General features: G+C 32.2%; 1 long non-coding RNA gene across 1 annotated transcript; it reads left to right on the top strand.

The window, feature by feature from the left end:
- The first annotated feature begins 442 nt into the window (after positions 1–442).
- LOC122609965 lies at positions 443–3,216 on the top strand. The gene is made up of 2 exons (XR_006325435.1): positions 443–536; positions 3,019–3,216. It is a non-coding gene; the product is annotated as an uncharacterized LOC122609965 (long non-coding RNA).
- Positions 3,217–6,938: the final 3,722 nt, after the last annotated feature.

Raw genomic sequence — 6,938 nt, 5'->3', positions numbered from 1 at the left:
ATAGATACACATGAATACAAGTATTTTAAAATGCCCACTAACTAGTTAAGTTTAAATAATCAAACATGTACCTATACATATACATAATATACATATAAATAAAACAACTAACAAAAAAAAAAGGTCCCTTTCAAATTTTAAACAAAATTTCGGCTCCCCCATTCCCAAACCAAAACCACCAATGAATGAACAACTAGATTTCACTCTCCAAGGAATATTATACCCACACTTACACTCCAACACACACTTTACACTCTCTCATTATTTTCACCTCTTCCTAACACACACACATCTCTTTTCTCCAAAAACAATTTTTCCTTCCATCCTTTTCTCTCCAACCTACGGCCCAAAGGAAGCAAAAACAAAGAGCAACAATCTTGTTTAACTTATTAATAATAAAGGTTATAGGCTAGATTAATAAAGGGTTGATTCAAGCATAGTTTAAGGGTTGTTTTAAGGTTGAAATAAGGGTTATTTGGAGCTTCTTGGGTCACGAAAATCTGCATTATTTCATCATCAAAAAGTGTTCTCCAAGGGTATATATCTTCATCTCTTTACTAGCTTAATCTTGTTCTTTTTTTTATTAAAAATGTTTTATCAAAAGTTAATGTTTTCCTTATGTTTTCTTTTGAATATACACTTGATGAGGGCAAAGTTGATAGGATCTTTCTTTCTATGCTCATGCATGTTGAATCCATGAAGAAAGATCCAAGGATTCAACTAGTTTAAGACCCAAAAGTGTAGATATAAATTATATAACTTTTAAAATGATTGTTCCTTTGAAAGATGGTCATATTTATATTTATATTGAAGTTATATTTTCTGAAAAATTTCATGAAAAGATGTATTTGATGTTGTCTTGTTAGATCCACAAAAGTTTGCATCAAAAAGTGTGGTTATATAATGATAGTTTGTAAAGAGACTTTTTGCATGAAAAGATGAATATGTTTTTATATGATTTTTATATATATTGTTCTGAAAATGTTCATAAAAGAATATTTTTATATTGTTGAATGAAAGTATGAGGAAGATTTATTGTCAAAATATTAAGATAATTGCATGCTTGTTAGATTTAAGAAGGTTGGATCTTTTGTTGAATCATGAGACGAGGCTAGGCTTGTTGTAAGTGAAAAATAGGTTAAAAGTCATGTTAACATTCTGGAAAAATTTGTAAAATGTCAAGGATATAAAGCTTGAATCAAAACTTGTTAAAATATGCTTGAAATTGTAAACCGAAAGCTTGCAAAAATGCATTTTGAGCACACACATGCACCATAATTTTTTTGAGCAAGAAAATATAATGAACCTACTGGAAATAATGTGTTTCAAAAGTATAAAAGTCAAGTCATTTGACTCATGGCATTAACAAGCTCAAAAATCACCTTTTCGGGTCAAATAATCACCAACCGAAAGCACAAATTTGCACATATCACACCACCACCACTCTCACGACTTGAACCATCAAAATATGATGCACTTTCTGGAAAAAATGAAACAAGAGCAAAAGTCCTTTTTGAAGTACCTAAATTGCTTAAGAAATGAGGCTTCAAACGTTATTTCGGTAAACGATTTTTATGCTTAAAAGTCCTTATATTACAAAGACACAAGAGAGGTTGAATTGATATAAATTTTTATTGATATAAGTTGCCTAAAAGGCCTGGGATTTTTGGACAAAAGCTTTTGTGGTGATTTGTAAGAATTTCTATGATTTAATGAATTAAAATGGTAATTAAAAGATATGTAAAGTAATTTAATAAATTATATAAATCATGAATCTGATCAAAACCACATAATCAATGGTAAAAGTGACCAAAACCTACTGTGGAAAAATAATTGTAAGTAAGGGAACAAGAACTATATAATTCAAATAAATCAATAAAACAAATAAATAATTAATTAAATAATATTAAATTAAATAAATAATTATAAATCAGTAAGATATATCAACATTAATATTATAAGAACACAAATGTCCAACATTGCTATTAATCAAAGTATACAATGGAAAATATATATAAAACAAAGTTAAACTACCGAAATTCCAATAACCGAACAAAATCGTATAAATGACCTTCACTATCAAATGTCTTCCAACCAAATGAGGTAAACAACATAATGTACTTGATTACCATAATTAGGCAACAACCAAAGATGGGCAAGTCTACTAGCATACATCTCATGATCTAGTTTACTAGTCATGCAACACACACTTACGCTGTGTATATTTTAAATACCATGGTTTAGGCTTGCTCGAGGGACGACACCACTAGACATACTTCACGCATTTGAACAACCCTCTATCGCTCTCAGAACAAACAAACTATTTTATGTGTTTAACTATCGGGGTGAAAAGCATGATATATAAATGAAATTGCTTTTATATACATATATATGAAATGATTTTTGATAAAATGATTATGAAATAAAATTGTCTCGTATGTTCATTGTGATAAATGTTTTGTGATGAGCTTAGATCTGTTAACCCGTTTTCTTTCGGTACACTACTATTTACTTCGAAAGTGGAGGCCTGTAGTTAGAGAGTTGCGCAACTAGGTTTCGTCTACCCACCCATAAGTGTAACGGTGGAAGGTTGGTTTCCTTCGTGACAACCTTCACTTCCAGTCCAACCATAGTGGTGCTCTAGCTACCTTAAATTTGAATGGTCGTCTCCATGGCACTACCCTATTATTATTAATACGGCACTTGATTGATAGCTTGTGCTATAAAAGGAAATATATATATTGTTGGACTTGATAAAATGGTAGTAGTAGTAGCTCAAGCATTTACTCATCAAAGTTTTCTTGAATTATGCCCATGTGGCTAAATGATATTGATATTATTATGTTGGTTGTTATAAGTTGAACATACGCTTTAGAGATGATTATTTGAAAGAATACTTGGAAGTTTTATGTCTCATTATCTCTAATTATATTGGAATATAAATTGGATGTTAGTTAAAAACCTATGAACTCACTCAACTCTCGTAGTTGACATTTTTTTTTTCTTCATGCTTTTCAGGTTTAGAGCATTAGGTTCGTAGCTTGGACCGCCTCATGGATTGTACTTGCTTGTTATTCGGTGGACTTGTAATGCGAACAATTTGTTTTTCATTTATGGATTATGGTTATGTAATGGATTCTAAAATGTCATCTTGAACTTATTATCTTTTGATTTCAAATGATATTTGGAACTTAATGTTGATGTTTTATCTTTAAATCTTTTGTACCATGTCGTTCTGTGGCACTTCGTGTTTCCGCCTTAGTCGGGGTGTTACAGTGTTTGCAAAGTTGTTGAAATGCTTGGGCAAGGACCTCTATTTATAGTCGAAGTATGAGCATTGGGATCCTAACTTCGACGTACAAATATGGTTGACAGCACACAAAAGTATTAGTAAATAATCCTTTATGTGTGCTAAATAAAGTAAGACAAAAGGTTACTTTATTCAACCACTCTACATCTTTGCACTTGTATCCATAGACAAGATTATTGTCCGGGTAAAAGGATGTAGTGTAAAAGGTCCTCCTCGTAATCAGTGTAAAGCTTTGTAAAGGCATTTACACTGAGGGAGTCTCCAGTTGATTGATCTGGCAGAATTTCAACTGGGCTTCACTGCCATTGCCATTCTCTTTCTTCCACTTGTTGTCTTCGACTTCAATTGGAATGTCTTCAGGTATATGTCTTCAGATCTCCACTTGAGGAAGTCATCAGTTGCATAAACTCTACATTGCAACTGGACTTCAAATATCTCGGACAATTCTTCATGCTCTCCAGATGTAACTGGAGAGATCCAGTTTTCAGCAAAACTGGACCTAACATTAATTTTGTAGGATTGTTTAACATTAATTGATTATAAGCTAGATGTTATAATTGAGATGAAGTTGTTGTTGTTGGATACCATCAAAGAATTCAAATCAAATTATGGAGATGATGCCAGCTTGCAAAAGGTATATTGGAAGATCATTGATTTTTTTCTGTGAAGGAGTTTTTAGCTTAAGAAGGAGAAGATGTGGATCTGTATGTGTCTAATATATTGGACAGAGAAGGAATTGGAAATGACAATGAACTTGAGTTTAAAAAAGAAAACCATGGTGCAACCTTTAATAGAAAAAATATTAAGAATATGAGTCAAGAATATGAAGTTGAACTTAATCTTGGTTTAGATGAAGCAGATTTTGAATTTAAAAGTGAATATGAATCTGAAAATCAGAATAATCGGAATCAAGAAGACTATGAAAATAATGTTGAGAATGAATTATTTCAAGATTTTGGTAGTAATGAAATTGGTAAGAAGTCAATTGTTAAGAAGAATGATGAAGAAGAAGAAAAATTTTTACAGTGGTTGGAAGAAAATAAGGATGAATTTTTTGAAACTATGAACAAACTTTCGTTAGAAATCAAGACAAAGAATCAATCAGATATTAAAAAAGAAGAAAATAAGGATGCTGTCAACTTGTCCCATCCAACATTTCACCTATTATCTCAGTTTTCTTTAAACTCGCCGTTGAATAATCCTCTAGAAGTTGCTGCCCCTGTCATAAAATCTCCATATGTTAACAAGAGGTTTCTCCCTACCTCTATACGTATACTTTATTCTGAACTAGTGGTTGCCTTGAATATGTTTTCTTTAATTACACAAGAAGATAGTTTTTGGTAAGTTTCATCTAGATAAACTAATTGTTGAGTAGCTAAACTTTTATCTTGTTTACTTTTGTTACAGTAAAATCATTTTTAAAACTAACGGTGTATATGGAAATCCGTTTGAAATGGCATATATGTTTCAATCGTTAGCCCCTGGATCATATATAGAAGCTACAGTTGTTGATTGCTGGTCAGGAATATTGAATTATGAAGAAAGATTCAAGGATCAATATTCACTAAGAAGGGTGTTTCTTAGTACATGTATTTTTGTAAGTTATAACGTTTATTTATTTATCTGTTAATCATTATTAAAATTTTTATATTATATCAAGTTAAAACTCTTTGATTTTTTAATTCAACAGACACATGAACTATTTGATGAGCATTCCAAGAAAAATAAGGATGCACTTCACAAGATTTTTATGTCTAATTTGGAGAACTTCTTTAATAATGATCCTGATGTGCTGTCATTTAGAGAAGTCGATATGGTATGATACAGATTTGTGTTTGTCTTTCCAGTCATTCAAATTTGATTTTTCTTAATTGTTTATCTAACTTATTTTGTTTTTGCTTTAAACCACGAAATTGATATTTATCCCAATCTGTCGTTAGCAACATTTTTATCTTCTGGTTCTGGAGATAACATGTGATTTGAATGGCTTTCATATTATCGACAATATCATTTCAACTTCCGATTTCAAAGACAAGTATGAGAACGTGTGTGATACTGTGGTATGTACAAATCAAATCAACTCTCTTTTATTTAATTTTATAAAATTAGCTAAATTTGCTTTTGATATTTGTATAGCTTTATCACTTCTCAAGGCATTTCAAGAATGTGAATCATCCATTGTCAAATATTGTTGATTTATCCCAAGCAGAACAACTAGATCTTCAATGGCATACAGAAAATAACAATGTTGACTGTGGTGTTTTTCTTATGCGACATATGGAATGTTTTATTGGTCAACAACCCAAAAATTGGAATTGTGGTATTCCAGTCGAATCCAAGGATCAGCTTGAAGTAGTTGTGAAGTTGAGGATAAAGTATGCCGCAATGATGTTGACACATGACATTAACACTGAAGCGACAAAAATACTTGAGGATGCAAATGAGTATAAAAGCATGCATGGCATTAAGGAAATAAAAGCGAACTATCTAAGAACAAGAGATTATAGGGTTTGTAGTGCATATGGAAATAGTTTGTAAAATAAAGTTTCCTAAAAGTCTCAAAGTCCGGCCTTACGGTACTTGCCTTAGTCCAAAGTCTCAAGTCTCCAATACACACAAAAGCATGTCAATAAGCACAACAAAAAAAATATAATTACACACATACAACAAGACAGAAGCACGTCAAATGGCACAAGTAACTCTATACGCACAGGCTCAATATTGAACATAAAACATAAATCGACAAAACTGTTTGAAAAATAAGTATACTTTCAACCACAAAACTTGTAATAAAAAGGGGGCTACGAAACTCACCTGAAAAGTGTTATGACAGTATAATGAAAGAGCACGACAAGTACAATCAAAGTCCACGACAATCAACACCTATCAATAATACATGGCAAGTCACAATGAAAGTCTTTTGTCTTAAGTCTTAGCCTATTAGAAATGCCTTTAAGTCCATATGTCTTTATTTAACTTTTAAAACGACGTTTAATAAACCAATCAAGAGTCTGGATTTGACAACAAAGTCCTTTATTAAGTTCAAACACATTATTATATCAATACAACCTCATTTGAAATCATTTTATAGTTCAAAATAAGTTTTACTCGATTACTGAAAAATAGACAAAACCGGAGATTTTAAACGAAAAGCTTACGAAACTGAAATGAATAAAGGGTTGAGTTCAACCTGGTTGAACTCGATCAACTAGAGCCCAAAAATGTTATTTCAAAATCATTTGATCATACGTTAACCCACTGGACCAAAACTACACTTTTTGAGAAACTAGTCAACTTTAAGAACCGATTAAGCGCGTATGGAAACGAAAGGCCAAAGAAATCGATTATATGAGTAGGGATGTGGTTGGACTCGACCATGACAGGTGTAGTTCGACCTGAACAGAGGTCAAAATGATTTTATCCCAAGTCTTAAAGGTCCTAGAGATAAAACAAGTCATTTCGGGTCAAACTAGGAACCTTACGAGCCGTTTAAGCGACAAAAGTCAACAGAGGGTCAACCTAGACCACCAAAGGTCGAGCTACACCAGGTAGAGGTTGAGCTAGACCTGCCTAGGTCGAGCTAGACCAGCTTAGGTCGAGCTAGATCTGGCCGGGGTCGGATTCATAC

The sequence above is a fragment of the Erigeron canadensis genome, chromosome 8 (assembly GCF_010389155.1).
Source record: "Erigeron canadensis isolate Cc75 chromosome 8, C_canadensis_v1, whole genome shotgun sequence".
Lineage (NCBI taxonomy): Eukaryota > Viridiplantae > Streptophyta > Magnoliopsida > Asterales > Asteraceae > Erigeron > Erigeron canadensis.
Note: the sequence above shows the minus strand (reverse complement) of the source record. Positions and strands in the feature narration are given on the sequence as shown.